Genomic DNA, 22,584 nt, shown 5'->3' with positions numbered 1-22,584 from the left:
CTGGTACAACTTCTCCTAAATCTGACTTCACTCCACTCTCTGAGTTTGTTTTCTCCCTAATTGATGCATTCACCTTCTCGTCTCTCCCCCTCCACCGGGTTTTCTCTCATCTCTCTCCTCCATAGATGAATATTTTTCTTTCTTCTTTGTTCGTGCTTCCTTGTTGTAGGTGGTCCCGGTGGTGTTTGATAGTTGGAAACGAAAGCAGCAGTGAGTATACAATAGGTCTTCTATTCCAAAAAAATAAACTTTACACGTAATAAAGAAGGTTAATTCCACATAAGCGATGGAGCCAGAAGATGTGGGTGATAAAAAATGCAATCATTGGAGCCAAAAGATGTCTCTGTGGATCAAGGTTTTACTTTCAATGAGAGAGGATGCACAACATTGCATTTGGATTTTTAGGATATGGACATGGATGTCGATAAAGCTCCTGATACTCAAAAGATTGTTGAATCACTTTTGTCTGTTGAAGTTTGTGAAGAGGCTATTGTGATGGCTCAAGGATCTGAACCTAATATGGCCATTCTACCTGATGCTGGTATGTATAAAATTTACTATTGTACATTATCTAGTTTTCTATTGTGATGAAATCTAGATAAAGTATTTTTCCAAGGTTCTTACACAGTTACATTTTCAAAGGTGGAGTTTAAAGGTTGTAAAGGGGTATTAATTACTTAGGTTATGTATTTTGACTATTTGGAAAGAGTTCTTTCTTGGTTGTATATTACATTTAATGATGTTAGGAACTTGTTTTTGACTATTTGAGAGACAATCTAGCTGGCAGTAGTGGACAACTTGTAATGAGATGGTATTACCACATTTTTCAAACTAATACTAATTACTAAGGCAGATTTCATTTGAAGTTTCTCTTGGATTAATAATAGCACAATGTTTATCAGGCCAAAACCATTCCGTTTTGCAATAGATGATAAAGTTGATTATGTCCTAATTGATGAGGGAAGAAACCCATTGCTGATAAGTGGTGAGGTATGTCTTCTTACTTTGAGTGTTGTACGGATAAATGATGTTTAAAAAATATTTAGGAAAGTAAACAAAAGGAACTAGTTACTTAAAATCTTTGATATGCATATCATTCTTAGGCTAGCAAGGATGCTGCACGTTACCCAATTGCTGCTAAAGTAGTTGAGCTTCTCATGCGTGGCCTCGTATTTTACTTTTTTGCCCTTCTTTTTCCTTTTTGATGTCTTGTTATCCATCTCCATTGTATGAGTATCTCACTGTTTGTTCCACTACATAACATTACAATATACAACTTAAGGATAATTCAGTGGAGTTGATAGAAGAAGGAATAGCCCTAGCTGAGATGGCTCTAGAAACAAAAGATCTATAGGACGAGAATGATCCTTGGGCTAGGTAACTTTAATTTTATCATATTCTTATTTTCATATGTTATAGTTTAGATTCTTATCATTAATATATAATGTAGATTTGTCATGAATGCTTGGAAAGCCAAGGAATTCTATCGTCATGATGTCCAGTACATTGTTAAAAATGGGAAAGCTCTTATAATAAACGAACAGGCTGTAAATTAATGATAATTTTTAATTATTTGAAGGCAAAAGAAGGCTTACCAATCTAGGTATATATTGATTTTTGATGATGGTCATATGTGGCATGCCACATCATCATTCTTTTGATAACTCTTGTTTAATTAAAGCTATTAACTTGTATTTCTCTTGGACTTTGTAGGCTGATTTAGTTGTAGTAGCGGAAATCACGTACCAATCAATGTTTAAGCTCTATCCAAAGCTTTCGGGGATGACGGGGACTGCAAAAACTGAAGTATTCACATTCTATGAATTTCATATGCGGTAAATGCAATTGCAAGAAGTAACAACATACTTTCATCTATATGGTTGTTATAACATCCTACATTCATTTCTTTCTACCATATTAGCATACTCTTTAAAAAAGATATCTTTCATAAGGCACTGTACTATGAAAACCATACTAGGTTACAGTTATAGCTGTATGCTTTCAATTTATTTTTCTTATTAGGATGTTGTACTTTAAATGAAAGTATTTGCACCTGCTCCTGTTGGATTCAGAAAGGTACACTAGTAGCTACACCCCTTATTAAGAACTCTATAAAACTGTTTTTGTTTTTCTTTTCCTTTCCACCCCTAATTACTTTCCTAAAGTTGAATTGGTGTGTTTGTTACTATAGGTAATACTTGAAACTATCATTGCTGAAACATCAACGACAATACCTGGAATTAAGTATGTGATTGATCTTGGATTGGTTAAAGTGAGGAGTTACTCTCCTGATAGTGGCATTGAGTCTCTAATTGTTGTTAAAACTTCAAAAGCTCAAGCTCTTCAAAGGAGGTAAGCACATTGATTTCACATCTACATCTATAGGGACCAAATATAAAGCCATGTTTGATTCATTAAACTAAGTCTCAAGTCAAACATTGCTTTTTTATTTTGAGATAGCAGGGAATATAATAAAATAAGATGGAAATGTGATTCGAATTTAAATTTTTTATAATGTTGCAGTGGGCGTGCAGGGCGTGAAGGAGCTGGGAAATGCTTCCGTCTTTATCCAGAGAGCAGATTTGAGGGACATGATGATTCCATAATACCAGAGATCAAAAGAGGCAACCTTTCTAATGTTATTTTGCAACTTAGTGCTCTTGGTGTTGATGATATACTTGGATTTGACATCATGGAGAAACCTGATAGGTAAATATAATGCTATATTTTTTTTCTATGAAAGTAGGTTCGTGAACAAGTGAAAGTGCATACTAGTATTGTTTTATTTAGTTAAGTTACCTTTAGCACCAAGCAATATTGTTCCTCTATTTTTTCTTGGTTTTGCTGTTCTCGTCCATATTTTCTTCTCCCCTATTTATTCTATTTTCCTTGGTGACTAACTTTCTTTTATGGTGTATCTAACTTTCTTTTTTATGAAAACTTTCTTTTTATGACTCTTTCAATTATTACTTTTTGATATTTTATGGTGTATCTAACTTTCTTTTTTCCTATGCTTCTGCTAGGAACCTAGGAATTTTGTTATTACCTTTCCTAGATCTTATTTTATGAAAACTTAATAGATAATGAACAACAAAGTCACATGAAGCCATTAATAAAAGATGAAGAACAGGAAGCTAAAAGCAATGATACTGATAAGTCACATGAAGCCATTAATTTGCGCGTCGTCTGAGCGTTTTACGACACACATTGCGCGTCGTAAAAGTCTGTTTTTCTAGTAGTGCAATATAATGATTTTTCTACATTATTCTATAATTTTTACAAGTTTTTTATAAGAATTGGTAAACAGTATTGTAACGACCCAAAAATCACGACTAAAAATTTCATTTTTAAAACGTTACTTAAACCATATTCATCAATCCATAACATAATTCTTAACATAAAATCAGAATGTTAAATCAACCATATTCTTAATATCAGAGTAAAACATCCCAGGCTGACTAAACAATGGTGTGTGCCATGCGATCACCCCGAGCTCTTCCCTCTACTACCGGAAGTACCTGAAACCAAAACTGAAAACCGTAAGCACGAAGCTTAGTGAGTTCCCCAACCTACCGCATACCATACACATAATCACATACTAGGCCTGGCCCCTGCTGCCTCGGGACTATCCCAAAATCAGACTCGCTCTGGCATCGGGCCTCGCCCGACATCAAGCCCTGCTCGGTATACAGATCTATTTTACTTTAGGCCCCGCCTGTCTCTGGGCCCTGCCCGCTAACGCATGCAAACATATAACCATAACACATAACACATAAACTGAACATACTCTATTGCATTACTGCCCTAAGGCCTCGCCTATCTTGGGCCCCAACCCTGTCCTGCTACTAATGAGTCATGGAACCCCGTCCACACTCTTGTTGATAGTGAGATATGGGCCCCCGCCCACACTCACTACTTTCCTAACTCGGGCCTCGCCCCTGCTCTACTACTAATGAGACATGGAACCCCGTCCATACTATGCTAATGGTGAGATACGAGACCTCACCCACACTCACCTCCTTACCAGGCACATACAAGTATCAAATAGATAATGAGTACAATCTAACATGCAACTTTCCTCGGGCTTACCCCGACATTAGATCTTGATCCGGAATAACTGACACATAAACCTTCTTGATCAAGCACCCGTATGGCATCAGACTTTGGTCCAAAATAACATACTAGCATACAATGCCTAGGGCTATCCTCCGGGTCTTCCTACTCATAACTACATGGGCCGGCATTGTGGCCGTAGACCCATTCACACAAAGGGAAACTCACCTGCACTGCTGAACTTTGCTGATAACCCTCTAACTGCTAACTAAAGTTTTCCCCGACTGCTGCTCCCTTAGCTCCCTGAGCTACCAAGATCAAATAACACTTAGCTCAATGCAATAGTCCTTCTAAGGTAAAATGACTATTTACCCCTACCCCCAATATGGTCCAAAACTAAGGCCCAAACATAATATAAAAGGCCCAACACTAGATAGGCTTCCTAAGCCACTATTGACCCATAATCAGTGACTCTTGATGGTCCACTAAGGCCTAAAGGCCTATAGTCCAAAGCACAACCCACACCGAGGCCCAAATGCTCGAAACCCAACTGGCAGAGTTACGCAGGGCGTACTCCAATGTACGCTTAGTGTACATGCTTGATGACGAGTACGCTGGGCGTAACTGCACGTACGCTCAGCGTAGCACCCTGTTAAGCCATCTTTCCATTAAGTGCTTAATACTCCGATTCAGAGGCTACAAACTCAGATTCAGGTCCTATTTCATGTATTAAACCATAAAGTTGCTTACTTTATGGCTTCCATGACTCTCATAAGCTCCAACTCCAAAAACCATAATCTATTTCCATTAGAAAAGGTCTTAACTCATGCATGAACTCATTTGGACCATCAAGATATCAACTTTCTGTTCTGCGGAGTCATTTAGCATTAAGGGAGGCAACCCTTGGTCTAGAAATCAGATTTAAGCCGTAAAGCTTTCACCTTTGGACCAAAAACTAACCCATACTAGATCTAAGTGTTGGATTAATGTCTAAGTCCATAACTATATTTGGTATGTACTTGACCCGAACCGGCATGCACTTCACCGACACAATTTATATGGATAATCTTTTGAGAATAGTATGTTTATGATTAATATTAATATATTATAAGTTCTAATATATTAATATGGAATCATATTATTTAATTAGTATTGATCAAGAATTAATTTATAATTAATTAAGTGATCAAAAGGAACTAATTAAATATGGACTCTTATATATATGGAATGGGCCAAGTTCATTTAGGTTGGGCTAAGCTTTCATGGATTGTCCATGGAGTGTTTAACCCATGGATCCTAGGAAATGAAAGGTCATGGGTATTAGGGTTTAACCCTAATCCTCCACACTATATAAAGATGTCCGTGGTTGGTGAAATTGACACTAGTGTGGATACACTAAGAGGGCTAGCTGATTTCACTAAGAGAGAACCAAGTATTCATATTCTCTAAAGTCTTCCAAGGTGTCTTGGTGATTTTTGATTCCACTTGAGGCTTCCACACTATTGGGGCTAAGCTCTTAAAGCTTGAAGACATCAAGCTACATCAAAAGGTATGTCATCTAACTAGTACTTTGTAGTATAAGAACTTCATAATATGCTAGTTATGATTAAAGCCTTGGAAAGTTCTTATTTGCATGTATTATAGAGAAAACATAGATCCAAGGTTTATAGGGTTGCATGTACACCATAGGAGTGTTAGAATGCTCAAAACCCAACAGTGGTATCAGAGCCACGGGTTGTTTTCTGTTATATTGATGCAAATATTTTATTTTCAAAGTTGAAAAAAAAAGAAAAAAATCATGAAGTTTGTCAAATTTTAAGATAATTACTTGTTCTTGTGAAAAACTAATTATTTGTAAAATTTGAATAATTTGCTTTATGAGTTGAATTAGGTCAAATTTAATAAAAGATAAAATGATATGATTATTTTATTAGTTTTAAAAGTTTGATCTAAAGAGTTTTATTTTTTGAGACCTCCATAAGTTATGGATATGAAAAGGTTTTAAAAAAAATTGATTCAAAGTTTTTATGGAGTTACAAAATTTGGTGTTCATGTTTTAAAGGATTCCATAACTTAAGAATAAGTTATGGATCACCAAAATTTTTTTGTGTTACTTTATGAGTGAATTTAGATTAATTAATAAAATTATGTGATAGTTGGTTTTAATCCAAATTAATCTAAAAGAAGTTCATAAAATGTGTTTATGTAACTTATAAGTCAAATTTATGAATCTTAAAACTCATAAAGTTGTCATAGGTTACAAAATGAAGAGTCTTTTTCCTCATTAAATTGTTTTATGACTCCATAACTTGTCCTCAAGTTATGGATGACCAAGAGTCTTTTCATTAAATAATAAATTAAAAAAAAGTGTAACCTTAATTAATTCCATAAGTTATAAAATAAAGAAAAATTAATTCTTTTATTAGTTTAAAGTCTTCCATAACTTGTCCTCAAGTTATGGAACTTGAAGAGTTTTTGGATTAAAACTACTTTAAACACATAAGTTATGGAATTAATTAGTTTTGAATAGTTTCAAAACTTGCCCTCAAGTTTTGGAATTTGAAAAGTTTTCACTTATGAATACTTTAATTCGAAGTTAGCGAATTTTAAAGAGTTAAAATTCAACCCTTATACTTTATAATATTATAAGTTAATAATATATATATATATATATATATATATATATATATATATATATGTATAATAGTAAAGTCAGTCTTACCGCTAGTACGCCTCATTCACGAAGCCGGTCTATAAGGTGGGTATAAGGTTGTTGCCTATAAAATGGCGACTTAATGGGTGTCCACTCTCACCCACCGCTTGCTTGACCGGTGGAGGGTCGTTAGCCAAACGGGTTTGACAAGACTATAATTCTCCCTTCATTAAAAGTATTAACGATAAATACTAAGTAACTAAACTCTTAATAATACCCAATCTTAGTTACTTAGGAAAAATGTGAATTTGGTGCTAGCCCATGGAATTCACACTTTGTACCTTACCAAGTCGTTGGTGGAGCGTGTGTGGTTAACCGGCACACTAACTTGGACTAGTAAGGATCACGAAGGGTGACTTAATGTTTGTCATAGATCAATGGAGCGTGTGTGGTTAACCGGCACATTGATTGGGTGATAATATTAAGGGTACCAAGTGAATTGGTATGGTTATTCACACCTTGTTTTGTGATCCTCGGCATCCCAGTCACAAAATTTGAGAGGGCACACTCGAGATTGAAACATGCCTTTGAACAGTTCAATGAATCTCAAAGATCTAGGAGTTTCAAATCCAATTAAAACCTAATAATACATTTCGTTTATCTTGGTGGAAATTGGTGAATCGTCATTCACCTACCTTCAAATATTTTATAGCTTGGATTACGGCATCCCTATTCTAAGTTATAAAATAGTTTGTTGGGTCCTAGCCTTAATATTTCATATTGGGTGTCATATTAAGGACTTTAAAATCAACTATCTTGAATATCTCCCAAAAGATGTCTGGTTTAGACATTTATGATCTTCCTAAATCTCTTGAAACAAGTTTTCCTAAATGAAGATGATGTCCCATGGACATCATACTTCTTTCACCTCCTTCAATTATTCTCCCTAACCCACAAGTTCAAGGTCACTCAAGCCCTATTGGCAAGGCAAGGTCTAGGTGTGATCACATCTTGGAGATGTAGTCACATATTGACAAGCCGGGAGAGTTGGGTGTCAAAGTCTTGAGAAAGTTGGTGGTTCAATCACTTTCTAAGTCACATAGTGAGTTCCTTTGGGACACCTATGAAACAGACTATGACAAGACCCTTAATGATCTTATCTATTTGTTAAGATCAACTTCCTTAAAACTTGATGGACATTGACAATAGTGACACAGGAAATCCAGAAAAGCATTCTCTTCCCAATGGTAAAGGGATCGGCCATAGTCAACTCGGTTGACCAAATGGTAAAGAGAAAAGCTAAGTCTGTGATAGTCCCTTGTACCATTATCAAAGGGTCCATATGTTTATATTGCCAAAGGAAGGGGCATTGGTTGCGAAGCTGCCAAATTTACCTAAGGATGTTAAAGTCAATAAGTTTGACTCTACTTCAGGTAAATTCCACTATCTAACTCTGCTAAGTTTCTATTCTGAGATTCCTAATACATGATGTGACTGGGTCACATGGTGATGTTTTAAGAATCAAAGAAAAGTGAAGAAACTTAAAGAAAGAATATGTTGAATCTGATGGCGTAGATGGATTTCTATCGCATAGTTTGAAGATCAGATTCTTGAGCTACTTCTTAGGAGTTATGAGATATTGCTTAGGAATAGATAACAACAAGTTTTCATATGGATTGTAAGGACAAGTTCTTCCGCAAAGTTTTTAAAATAAAAGGAAAATTTTTGATTTTATTTATTTTAAAATATCCTTACAATGGCATCTGTGGAAATTTTTGTTGCTTATAAGATTCCATTAATAGCAAGAGTGGAAGTATGAAATTGATTCTTTCATTTGTGGTAATGTCTAAATTTACCAATTAAGGAAAGATTCTCATCACCCAAGTTTCAATTGGACCGGAACTTGGAATCATGCAAGTTATATAGCATGATGAATGAGAACTTTCAAGTATTGGAAAATTAAGACTAATTACTTGTTCACATGTATGTGTGAGTCAAGTGAAGGACTAAGGGGTACACAGTCTTGTGCACTGATTAAGTCCACCACAAAAGATCGATAAGATTATTCGTCATAATTACTATAGCTCAGTAAATATGGTTATACTTACAAGCTTAAGTGTAATTCTGAGACATTGGAAAAGGTTCCAATGTATGGCAGAGCGAATAAGAAGAATCAAATTAGGTAGAAGGATAAAAGTTTCTCAAATCTGAAAAGATGGGAGAGAGTACTTTCGTATCAGTTTTGTGATCATCTTAATGATTTAGAGACAATTCATTCTCTAAGAGCCTTCTTATAGCTAAGAAGAGGAACTTGAATTGTTGAAGTGGTTAAATCAAGAAGATGATTCATACTTCGTTCCAAAAACAATTCTTAGAGTTATACTCTAAGATTGTAACTTGAGTGACATGTCTTAAAGAAGGTTTAAAACTCTTGTACATTTGAAATTGGTAAGTTGTGATGTTTTGGATAAAACAAAGACCAACTAAGGCCAATTGTGTGAAGTGTTTGTCTTGGTTAGAATCCACACTATCTCTTGGATGTTTGACAAGGGGGTCTTATAGGTCAAGAGGACAGTGGGAGTCTTAAAGGTCTTGAAAGTCTCAAGAACTAATCAAGAAGAGAACCTGAGGTTCTTCACCAGCACACGACTTGAGGTTTATAACCTATCGTGTTGACATATTATGTGCCCATTCCAGTTAAAGTTGGCTTTGCGTATGAGTTATTAGAGTTCTCAATTAGTTGCACAACAACTTGGAAGCAATGGCAGACCCTTGAGCTGCCAGGTGGCAAGAAATTAAGATTGAGTTCAATCCATATTATTTTGGATTTGTCATTATCCTTGTCTTGTGACTATGGTTATGACAATTCACATGGATAAAGAACACATACACCAGAAAATCTAAGTGTCATAAGGTTTCTCTCCGATTCATGAAAATGATGGTGAGGAAACACTTTCACTAAGTAGATTTTAGCTTAGATAGCAATTGTGATATTTGCATTCTCAAAGTCGTTCGTGGAGCGTGTGTGGTTTACCGGCACACTAACTTGGACTTGTGAGAAGTGGCAAAAAGGTCTAACCATTATGATTACGGCATCCCTCTTCATAATTGTTTAGACACACAAGTGTGCTATCTAAGGGAAGGTGTATGATTTTGATAAATTTTTATCAAAACAATCTAGTATCAGAAATCTGAACTTTGGTAAGAAAGTCAGCTGATTTCTGAGTACATGTCAAAGCTAGTGGGAGCATAAGTGTTATGCGAATAATCATCATGTTAGTGGGAGCATGATAATTATGATAAAGGTTGTAAGTTAGCAATGTTAATTATAGAAAACAAAAGGTTTCAATTAGGAAAAAGTTGTTTTGCTATAATTAAGGGAGAGGAAATTATACTTCATCTCAAATCTAAAAGCTTAGATTGAGGTTTTAATCGTATTTAGTCAAGGATATATATATGAATTTCATGTTGGAATGGCTCAACATAAGGAAATTTTGTATATGAGTCGATTATTTGCGTTCTAAAATTCTATTATGATTACGGCATCCCTTTTCATAATCTGAATTATGAGAACTTGGCAAATTGAAATGGACATATTATAGCAAAAGACTGGTTTAGTCTTTATGTGAGACATCATGAATCGATTCTCATATGCTTCGGATATAGGATCGATTACATGTGCAATATTCATCCTTTCTAAAATTTTCCAAATGCCTGGGGCATTAAGAAGGGAAAAGGTTTAGAACTGGATATGACTAAAAGGATTAAACAATTGTCGAGGACAATCTAAGGTTTACCAAAGATTGGGTGCTCAAGGAAAGTTGGAAGTATAGTGATAATTTTGAAAGGACCATATTGACATAATCTGTAAGGAGGCAACTCCTGTTCAGAAGTGATAGTCAAAATGGAATATGGAAATGTTTCAAAGTTAGAAATTATTCAATCTGTGTAAGATTAGGAAACTTAATGCAAGAAGGAAGTTTCCAAGGAGCTGATCTCCTTTGGAATACTCTGTAATGATTGTTGTCAAGTCTTTCTGACTTTGTGCATAATCATTACAAGAGGATCAATGCATATAAGTTTAGAATCTAACAGATTTCAGTAAATGACATGAATTTGGAATTCTTGTATTTGCAGTAAGGATTTGGGAGTGTGAAAAGAGAATCATTGAAGTTATGTTCAATGGATCTAGTTCATAAAGTAAAGATCATAGACAAACATAGTATGCATACTTGGTGTGTGGCATGACTAGTGTTTAGAAAACATAGTGTACATGCTTGGAGCATGGGACAACTATTGTTTTAAATTCAAGAATAAAGTTGATAGCTGAAACAGTATACAATGAATAATGTGTAATCATATGGTGATAAATAAAAGGTGTTTTATTTATGTTCATAGGTTTTGATACCATATTGTATTCAATTATTATTGTGTTTCATTTTGCATGTTTTGACTTCCCGAATAAACTAGGTTATTCTTCCGGAATGACTAAGTTATTCAAACCATCCACAGTCGGTCATATGTTGGAAGTAGATATGAATTAAGACTGTCATGGGTTGGCTTGTAGAGGTCTACGGTGTTGGACAAAGGGCTACAACACTCATGAGTGCTCATAAGTTCTGAGTATTGGATTCAACCCACGCTCATTGGAATCACTTCATGGATTTTATCACGAGTGATCATGAGACGATAATATCTTATATTCTTCAAACCTAGAGATATGAGTTGTTACTATGAGTTGGTTGTACATTGATTGCACGAAAACGCATTTGGTAACTCGGTGCTATAAAACGTGCCTTTGTGTATGATTCAACAAGTAGTAGAACAAGCCATATGAGTCAAAGTTTATCCATTCCTTTTACCTTTGGGATAAAAGCGATATCTGTGGGCCCCTCGATGATTTGATGATGACAAATGGAAGTGCTCGGCCGGGCCAGGACTGATTTGATTTGTTCAATTAGTCAGTCATCATAAATCGGAAATCCGGAAACAACAAATGGACAGAGAGAATGATTATAATCCATGTCTCAGTCCATATGATATCTAGAATGGAGGAATATATGATCCCTTATCTAATGGACAAGTCGTTAACAAGATCAGAGTTCGACAACGGCTTTAAGAGCTACGATTGCCAGTTAGGTTTGAAGTCATACGCAATAATAGTTTTAGACTTATCCAAGTGGGAGACTGTTGGATTAATGTCTAAGTCCATAACTATATTTGGTATGTACTTGACCCGTCCCGACATGGTCCATTTGGGTTGCACTTCACCGACACAATTTATATGGATAATCTTTTGAGAATAGTATGTTTATGATTAATATTAATATATTATAAGTTCTAATATATTAATATGGAATCATATTATTTAATTAGTATTGATCAAGAATTAATTTATAATTAATTAAGTGATCAAAAGGAACTAATTAAATATGGACTCTTATATATATGGAATGGGCTAAGTTCATTTAGGTTGGGCTAAGCTTTCATGGATAGTCCATGGAGTGTTTAACCCATGGATCCTAGGAAATGAAAGGTCATGGGTATTAAGGTTTAACCCTAATCCTCCACACTATATAAAGATGTCCTTGGTTGGTGAAATTGGCACTAGTGTGGATACACTAAGAGGGCTAGCTGATTTCACTAAGAGAGAACCAAGTATTCATATTCTCTAAAGTCTTGCAAGGTGTCTTGGTGATTTGTGATTCCACTTGAGGCTTCCACACTATTGGGGCTAAGCTCTTAAAGCTTGAAGACATCAAGCTACATCAAAAGGTATGTCATCTAACTAGTACTTTGTAGTATAAGAACTTCATAATATGCTAGTTATGATTAAAGCCTTGGAAAGTTCTTATTCGCATGTATTATAGAGAAAACATAGATCCAAGGTTTATAGGGTTGCATGTACACCATAGGAGTGTTAGAATGCTCAAAACCGAACACTAAGCACCCTTAAGTAAATTTGTGAGCTTTATACCTTCAAAAGTGTTCCAGAAGATGATGTTATCTCAAATCTATAAGCTCTGGCCTCCAAGGTTCCTCCTTGCCACTCTTCTTCTTTTTTCTTCAAAGCTTTAAACCACCAAACTAAGCTTCCCAAGGTCAAGATCTCACAAAATGAAGGGTTGGGGGCATTCTAGGGTTTTTCTGAAGTTGGGGTGGCTGATAAGGACCTAGGGTTGAAGCCAATATGTTCTTTATATAGTGGCACCCCCATAAAAATAGGGTTTTGAGACTCTAAGCATACGTTGGGCGTACACCTCTCCGCACCTGCGATCATTCGCTCCACTACGCTGGGCGTACCCACGCGTGTTCCAAAAATGCATGCATGGCCTTCCATGCGAACTTTTCTCCACAAGGGCCATTATTGCCAATATCTTCAAAGTGTCATAACTCCTTCGTTCTAGATTCGTTTCCGATGAACCTAATATCTACGGAAAGGTGGCGAGAAGCCCTACGCTTCTAACAACACACCCCGGCCCGAAACCTTCTTGAATAAAACTCAAAACCCATAAATGACCATAACGCCCCTAGCCTTGACTTCTGGATCCATGAATAAATGCTTTTCCGAACAGGGTGTTACAACTATATGGACCAACCTGTAAAGATGGTCACCAAAGCCCAAAAAGGAGTAGGGATCATTCATTTTAAAACATAATGTAAATTAAACTTCTTCATCTAAACTCAATCTAAGACCACATGCCAATTGGATTTTTCTAAAATTAATCACACATTTTACAAAATGGTTATTACAAACAACCATCCACCTAGACCACTCTACAAAGAATACCAATTCTATCCAACTTAGGAATTGAATAAAGATAAGGCCTTTTGAGGAACAAAACTAGACTTTCATACGTAGTTCTATCCTAAAACCTCATGTAAATTATAGTTCCCTATATTTAATTATGACTTTTATAAAATTAGCAATGTGATCAGTTAATTTTCTAGACCAGTCTGCATAGGATGAAAACATTTTACATTTCTGTATAAAACCATATCAAACCATTTAGATAGATAAAACTACACATCCATACATTTTAAGGGATACTAATTTCATGCAATTCGGATATTCCAATAATTTTATATGATTTCTCAAAGATAGGGGACATATTTATGAAATCACAATATCACCAAGTTTAAGTCCCCTTTTTATCCTACTTATTAAACACTAAACTATTAAGCTCATACCATTGAGTACAATAGATACAAGTACTAAAAATCCATATTTAGTGATGTAATAAGATCATCTTAATGTATTAAGAGTTTGACCTAAAATCAATCATTCAAGTTACATTATTTCTGAAACATCCAAAAATTATGACCCAAAAGTTTCATTTTTGATTAAAGTAAAAACAGTTTTCCAAAACATTGTTCATACATCCCAATAGAATAAATATATCAAATATCAACAAAATCAGAATATGTCCCATAACAGAATACAAATGGAGTGTCCGATGCAGTCAACCCGATCTCTTCCCCTTGGAACTAGAAGTACCTAAAACAAAACCTAAAACCGTAAGCAAAAAGCTTAGTGAGTTCCCCAAACTACCACATACCATACATACAATAATCATATAACAAGCCCCGCACTGTCATCGGGCCCTGCCCGACATCAGACCCTTTCCGGCATCAGGCCCTGCCCGACATCGAGCCCTACTCGGAAATTAATCTGGCCCCGCCTAACATACATATAACATATATATATATATATATATATATATATATATTAAATAATCACATACACATTAAATAATCACAAAGATACATAGCATACAAATGGTCATCGGACCCTAGCCCGACAACATATAAACACATACACATGCAAAACTCATGAAAACAACTAGCACACTTACATAGAATAAACATGGACCGACATTGGTGCCTTCGACCCGCAAAAACCAATGAGCAAGCTCACCTCAAATATTGAACGATAGCTGAATAGGTCTTGGCTCTAAATATCAGCTCTACCCAACCCCAAATAGTGTCATGGTAACACCCATGGATGACATACAGGTCATTGGTCAACATAGTAGTTGCTAATAGTGTTATTGTAACACCCATGGATGACATACGGGTCATTGGTCAAGTTGATAGTTGCTTATAGTGTCATGGTATACCCATGGATGATATACGAGTCATTGGTCAATATGATAGTTTCTTATAGTGTCATGGTAACACCCATGGATGACATATGGGTCATTGGTCAACATGGTAGTAGCTTATAGTGTCATGGTAACATCCATGGACGACATATGGGTCATTGGTCAACATGGTAGTTGCTTATAGTGTCATGGTAAAACCCATGGATGACATACAGGTTATTGGTCAAGTTGATAGTTGCTTATAGTGTAATGGTATACCCATGGATGATATATGGGTCATTGGTCAATATGGTAGGTTCTTATAGTGTCATGGTAACACCCATGGATGACATACACATCATTGGTCAACATGGTAGTTGCTTATAGTGTCATGGTAACACCCATGGATGACATACGGGTCATTGGTCAACATGGTAGTTGCTTATAGTGTCATGGTAACACCCATGGATGACATATGGGTCATTAGTCAAGTTGATAGTTACTTATAGTGTCATGATATACCCATGGATGACATATGGGTCATTGGTCAATATGGTAGTTGCTTATAGTGTCATGGTAACACCTATGGATGACATACGGGTCATTAGTCAAGTTGATAGTTGCTTATAGTGTCATGGTATACCCATGGATGACATGCGAGTCATTGGTCAAGTTGATAGTTGCTTATATTGTCATGGTAACATCCATGTATGACATTTGGGTCATTGGTCAACATGGTAGTTACTTATAGTGTCATGGTAACACCCATGGATGACATATGGGTCATTGGTCAATATATTAGTTGCTTATAGTGTCATGGTAACACCCATGTATGATATATGAGTGATGGTAACACCCATGGATGACATATGTGAGATGGTAACCCATGGATGAAATATGGGTCATGGTTGTGATGGTAACACCCATGGATGACATACGGGTCATTGGTCAACATGGTAGTTGATTATAGTGTCATGGTAACACCCATGGATGCCATATGGTTGATGGTAACACCCATGGATGAGATATGAGTGATGGTAACACCCATGGATGGCATATGTGTCATGGTTGTGATGGTAACATCCATGGATGACATATGGGTGATGGTAACACCCATGGATGACATAGTTGTGATGGTAACACCCATAGATGACATATGGGTGATGGTAACACCCATGGATGACATACATGTCATTGTTCAACATGGTAGTTGCTTATAGTGTCATGGTAACACCCATGGATGCCATATGGGTGATGGTAACACCCATGGATGACATATGGGTGATGGTAACACCCATGGATGACATATGGGTCATTGGTCAATGTGGTAGTTGCTAGATTAAAAAGGCATATATCAATTGTTCCGGTTGTGTTTTAAAATATATTGAATTTTCTTTTAATTATGATTTTTGACAAAACTACCCTTAATAATCAAATATGAGTCATTATATGTATGAGGACAATTTGGTCATTTTATAGTCAACATCTTGTAGGCGCCATAATTTTTTCAACAAATCACGTTGTTTCAGTTCTTCAGTCTTATTTCAGTCACTTGCAAACAAAACCAATTTCAAAATTCCGACAGTCAAAAAACCCTAAAATCATTTTTGCAGAATCGTTATCTTATTCAAGGAATAATATTATGGAAGCTAGTACTTCTTCGAAGATGCAACCAAGAAATCAAAGCAAATTGCTAACAGACATGCCATTGGAAGTGATTGAGAAGATAATAGTCGACTTGGGAAAAATTTTAGCAGTCGACACTTTCAAGATGAAGAGTGTGTAAGTTTTGTCTTTGATCCTTCTATTTCACGAGTGTATTTGACTTGTCCTTATATTTTGGGACCAATATTGTGTTTCATTTGCAGTTGCAGAATCTTCAACGAGGCAGGAAAAACGGAAGAAATATACAAACAGATGGAGGTAGATGGATTATGATATTGTCGTTGGTCTGACCAGAAACATGCAGTTGTCAATAAATGCGAAGAGATGAGAAACCCAAATATTATGTTCAGGGATGGATTGTACGTTGTTATATGCATGGTATTAATTAATTTGTTTCTTGTTTTGCATTAATTTAACTAGAAATTATGTGTTTAATGTTTTTTTTTTCAGATGAAGTTATTTTTATTGGAAGCTGATCATGAAGGGAAAACGATGCTTGAAGAAGCATCTGCATTGGGACATTTGTCCTGGGAATGATGCTGATGGTAGAAGGCAGAAATAGGAAGCACGAAGCTTTGGACATGTTGAACAATGCTTACCGCAGAACAAAAGGTACGTGGAATTGTCACACCCCCAAACCGGAACGGCGGAAACATTCAAGGGCGGAGGACGTCATGTACAGTATCATAACAATGCATAATAGTAAAACAAGCAACAACATCCATTGCATTAATAGAATAGTTAATACATGTGTGCTCTTTCAATAGTAGTATGACACCAAAAATGTAAAGCAAAAATAAAAGACAAGTCTGAACATGCTCGGTCTTCTCAAAAACCTGTGCTCGTGTACCTGTCTACTGGTTCCCTGAGAATACAAGTTATTTTGAAAGAGAGTATCAACATTTAAGTTGGTGAGTTCATAAGTATTTTAGTGTCAAGTGTTTGCATTTGTTTCATGAAAATGTTTGTATTTGTTTAGTTAAAATTTTGTATTTGTCTAGTGAAAATGTTTGTGTACTTCCCAGAAAAATCCTATATTTTCTGCTTAAATGAAAAGTAGTCTTCTACCCAAGACCAACGGTTTGTATGATCTGTTCTCTTGAAAATAGTGTAAAATGTATGTTTGTGCTTGAAATATTATAAATGTATGTTTTCCATATTTGTAAAACCATCTTTACTAGAAAAATAGAACGCAATTCTCATGTAAGAATATCACTATATGAATGTAATGGAAAATGAAGGTTACAGTAGTATTGTATAAAATACACTACTGATGCATTAACTACCTTGAAACCAAACTGGTTAATTAAGGTTAAAATTTGATTAGGTTATAACGATGCTTGATTGACTAGTATAAGACATGACGTTCTTCAGGCATCGAAAATGATATGACATTTGTCACCTGTAGACCTGCAGGTCCCACTATAGCTAGCAGCAAGGTGTAGGATGGTCAATCCCGTATAGATTTATACTCAAACTCACGCTCTCCCTCTAGGAGACTCTAGTTATAAAACGTCACATAGCAAGAATATTGCTATGCCATGAAATAGTATCTCATATTTTTGTTATCTTGTTCTTGTTATAGTATGTAAGTTCCTTTTTGTTCTTGTAAATGAATAGAATACTTTGTAATGAATAGCAATAGTGTGTATGTATTGACTCATGTATGTTTCTCTGTTCTAGAAAATAGTATGTATTGATCCTATAAACTATACCTATTATAATTTACTAGTATGTTTGTTTGAACTATAACTGATTTGGAGAAAAGACTCAATTGCTCAGCATATGGAACTGCGTTAAGTATGTTCTTTGAAAATGGGGGTTAAATATTCATGTATATATTTAGAAAGTATAACTATGATTTAGCTGACAGTCGGACTAGTGATCATACCCTAAGCCCACAACCAAATAAGGAACAAGAGTTACGGTATTTAGCAATAGTCCTAAGTCCGTTAAAGCATACTTATACATAAATATGTAAATGAATATAATTTTGATATAAACAGAATTCTAAAAATAGTTTAAAAGAGTTTTAAAATGATTTTTACAATACTTAAACATAAAAAATCCTTTTGTTTGTTTCCACATGTAAATGTTTAACACAATTAAATTGTGTTCTACTTGTATTCCCCCCTAAAAGCATTTAAAAGGGTAAATTGTGGGGATATGAACTCACCTTATGTGAGTGATTTGTTTGAACGTTCGCTATAGGATGATTGTTTCCACTAGTGATGTCCCGAGGCAAAACAAGTCCTAAAAAGCATTTTATGTAGTATATATGTATACAATTAGTGTATATACACATAAGAATGATAATGAATTGGACTAATTTGTAAGTAGAACTTACAAATAAGTGTGTTAGAAGCAAAATGGAAGGATACTAGGAGTTTACGGCTATCAACAAGAGTTCACGGTTAGCCCCAAGAGTTCACCATCCAAGAAGATCTTGGTGTTCTTGGGTTTACGGCTCAATGTTCTTGATAAATGAAGGAGATTCAAGGGTTTACGGTTGAGTTTTCTTGATGAAATGAAGAACACTTGAGGATCCAAGCATGATCCTAAGAAGATTAAAATGATGAAGGATGATATTTAAGAGAGAAAAGGAGTTTACGGTTGGTGCTCTTGAGTGGGAAGGGTGCGTTTTCGGCTGGAAATGAAGAAGTGAGGAGGAGATCACGGTCCATCCCCTATATAGGGGTCAAAACTGATGGGACACCTTCATTGGTTACCACACCGAGTGGATAAGACCGAGGTTTATGGCTGCAAACCATTTGCGGCTATGAACTGTTTGCGGTCCGAGGGTTTACCGCCGAAGCGAGGGTTTGCGGTTCGCACAAGGTTTTCGGTTCCAAAAGTTTTCCTCCTTAAACACACAAAACCTTTGAATACAAGGTTTATACACCTATAACTCATTAGTCTAACCATATTACAATATTTGAAAAAAAAAGTTAGACCTTTATTTGATATGTTTGACTTTCGTTGACTAAGATTGACTTTTACAAGAATTGAAATTACGGGTTGTCACAGGAATCTTAGAGCAATTTGTTCCAAGGTTCATCTCCACTTAAATAGGGAGGGGAAAAACATGTACACTTCCATGGCTTCCAGAGAACTTGTGTAATGCATAAGTCTGTGATTAGTATGTTACACGCTTTTGTGAATGGATACAAATGGGTGTTTAGGTGTGAAATTTGTTTGTGCGAGATTGATATGTATATTCTTTTGGTTTAATATATGAATATATAATAATTTACTTGATAAGTAATTACTTGATGTTGTTACTTGATTAGTAAATATGTTGTGTTTTTAATAAGGGACTAAAAGAGTAAAAGTTTGGAAAATCGTGTGGCAAAATGAAAGTCTACAAAAGTTTACTATTCCTAACTTGGTCAATTATATATATATATATATATATATATATATACACACACACACACATACATACATATATACATTCATACATACATACATATTAGTGGTTATGTTATGTTAGTAAAATTAAATGGTTGTGTTATAATTATCAAATTTTGACATATATGCTAATTTAGCGTATGTTCCTTTAAAATTAAATGGTTGTCTTATAATTATCAAATTTTGAGATATATGTTAATTTAGTAAAATTAAAATCACCAATTTAGTGTCTGATTGGATTGAGAACACCATTTTCATGTGTAAACATCACCATTTTAATGTTTTCCCATTGGAGTTGGTCTAATAAGTTGAGTATAATATGTGAAACAATTTGTAGTAAAGATATCTTACCTATATTTATCTTGTACATATATAATTACTTCAAATACCATGTATTAATTCGAATCCACGTTAACGAAGATAATATTAAAGTTATTCAATTGTGAGAAACATAAGTCAGCTTAGTGTATGTTACTTTAATGAATCTGGGTGAATTTTGTATACAATTGTTGAGGTTGTTATTTTGTGTTTATAAGTATAATAATGTTTCTATATTTTTTTTATAATATGTAATTATGAATACATAATATTAAAGTTATATAATTTTAAGAAATATATGGTACTTTAGTTCAGCCGGATGACGCGTCTCTTCTTCTTTCCCGAATTCGCAGGTTCGAATACCTTCAATCTTTTTATTTAACTAGTCAAAGCTCCACTTTGACCCATAAAAGGTTATAATGTTTGAATAATGTGTTTTGACACAACTACCCTTATTTATCACATATTTGGAATGATTTCAAGGGCACTTTGGTCTTTTTGCATTCTATATCGTTTACGCGCCATGATGTTTCTGATGTCATGTCGGCGTTTCAGTCCTTCAACAATTCAGAATGTCACAAATCTTCCCGAAAATAAAACTGCAAACAAACACTTAAACCCCCAAATCGTCGAAGGGTAATCGTTCTTAAAATCGGTTTTCTCCGATAATAGTGACTCTTGTATTTAGTCCTCGCGACCAGAGCATAATAAAGTAAGTTTTTTTTCATACTATTACACTGGTTTTCATAATTACGTCTATTTAAAAAAAAATTGAAATCAACTACTCCAATGTGTATTTTGTAAGTAGAATGTCGAATACAAGAAGTTGTTCGTTAGATGATCTTCCAATAGAGATTTTGAGTCCGATTATTATAATAGTAGGGGCATAATCTACAAAAGAGATCATCTTTACAAGAATTTGGTAATTCTTAATAAACATCAAGTAATGAATGTATATTTGATGAAATACAACTTTATTTATTAGTTATTTCCTATGTATTTAAATTTTTGAATTTCAAAGAAGATGTATTAAGCGGAGGTTGATCCTCAACTGTTCAGAACAACATCCCTTCACATGATTGAAGGAACAGGTCCCAAATATCTGAATGCTAATTTATTTATATGCACATGTGCATTGCATAACAACATTGAAGCCATGTTTAGCCAAGGAATGGTATGTGTAATTTCAGTAATTATATGTAATCTATTCCATTTATTAATATTTAGTTTCATTGATGTTAATGATATTGTTATTCTGTCAACACGAGGACTGCTTTTGTAATGGCAATTTTGATGTCGGAATGACTTTGTTGAGACAAGCAGCAAATGAAGATCATTTTGAGGCAATTTATTTGCTTGGAATGATCTACATTTCAAGAGGGCCTCCTCAGTGTGATCAAGATATGTATGCTCTATATGTACATTAAATTTTGTATATAGTTAAGTAATGCATGTTTGCAGTTTGGGGTTAGTATTTAGTTGTATTATGTTGTATAATATTTATTATTGTGTGTAAATGGTACATTGGATTAATTGATAATTATTTTAATGTGTAGGTTTACAACTATTTGATGCGTATTTTGGCTGGACAGTTCCGGATAATGGGGAGTACACGAGTGTTGATGATAGTGCCAAAGAGTTGTTGCGGACTGTTGATGTTGTTCATATACGTACAAGGAAAAAAATCACATTCCAATGTGAAGAGCCAAATCATTCTGTTAAAGGGGCATTTGCGGTAGGCCATGAAGAGGATGACGATCGACAAAGATATTGCATGGGTTGTCGTTGGTATGTGGAGTATAGTAGGTGTTGTATGTTTCTTAAAAATATAAATGGTTGATAATATTGGACTTTCAATATTAGTGTTTATATTGTATTGTATATATAGTTGTATATAATTTTATTTTGTTTTATGCTGTTATTTTCTGGTAAAAGGGCGTTTTAGTCATTTTTGCTTGCTATGGTGTTTGAGTATAGTTGAATATCCAATTAAGTAATCGTTTATGTTATAATCCGGTTTTTTTACATTGAAATGGTAAAAAATTATTCAAGATAACATAAACATATATAATAGAAAATGTTTGTTATTTCCTAGTATTGAATACATCTAAAATACAATAAAACAAACAAAATATATTACCAATTCAAAAACATATCATTCAAACTATATCTTACAAATTCCATTGATCATAATAATAATTCATCCATAGAATAAAAAATTAATTAAGCATACAACATCCCAACAAAGAAACAAACCAAACACACCATTATGAATGTGACATCCCCAGTTTTACAGTCAGAAAAGACCGATTTGTTTATGCTTTATTTACAAACCAGAGTACCATTTTTATAAAAAGCTTGCGGAACTTGTTCCCAGAAAACATGATAAATGTGTTATCA

This window comes from Lactuca serriola, chromosome 2 (genome assembly GCF_051521515.1).
Source record: "Lactuca serriola cultivar US96UC23 chromosome 2, Lser_US96UC23_V15, whole genome shotgun sequence".
NCBI classification, from domain to species: domain Eukaryota; kingdom Viridiplantae; phylum Streptophyta; class Magnoliopsida; order Asterales; family Asteraceae; genus Lactuca; species Lactuca serriola.
This window is presented reverse-complemented; position numbering follows the sequence as displayed.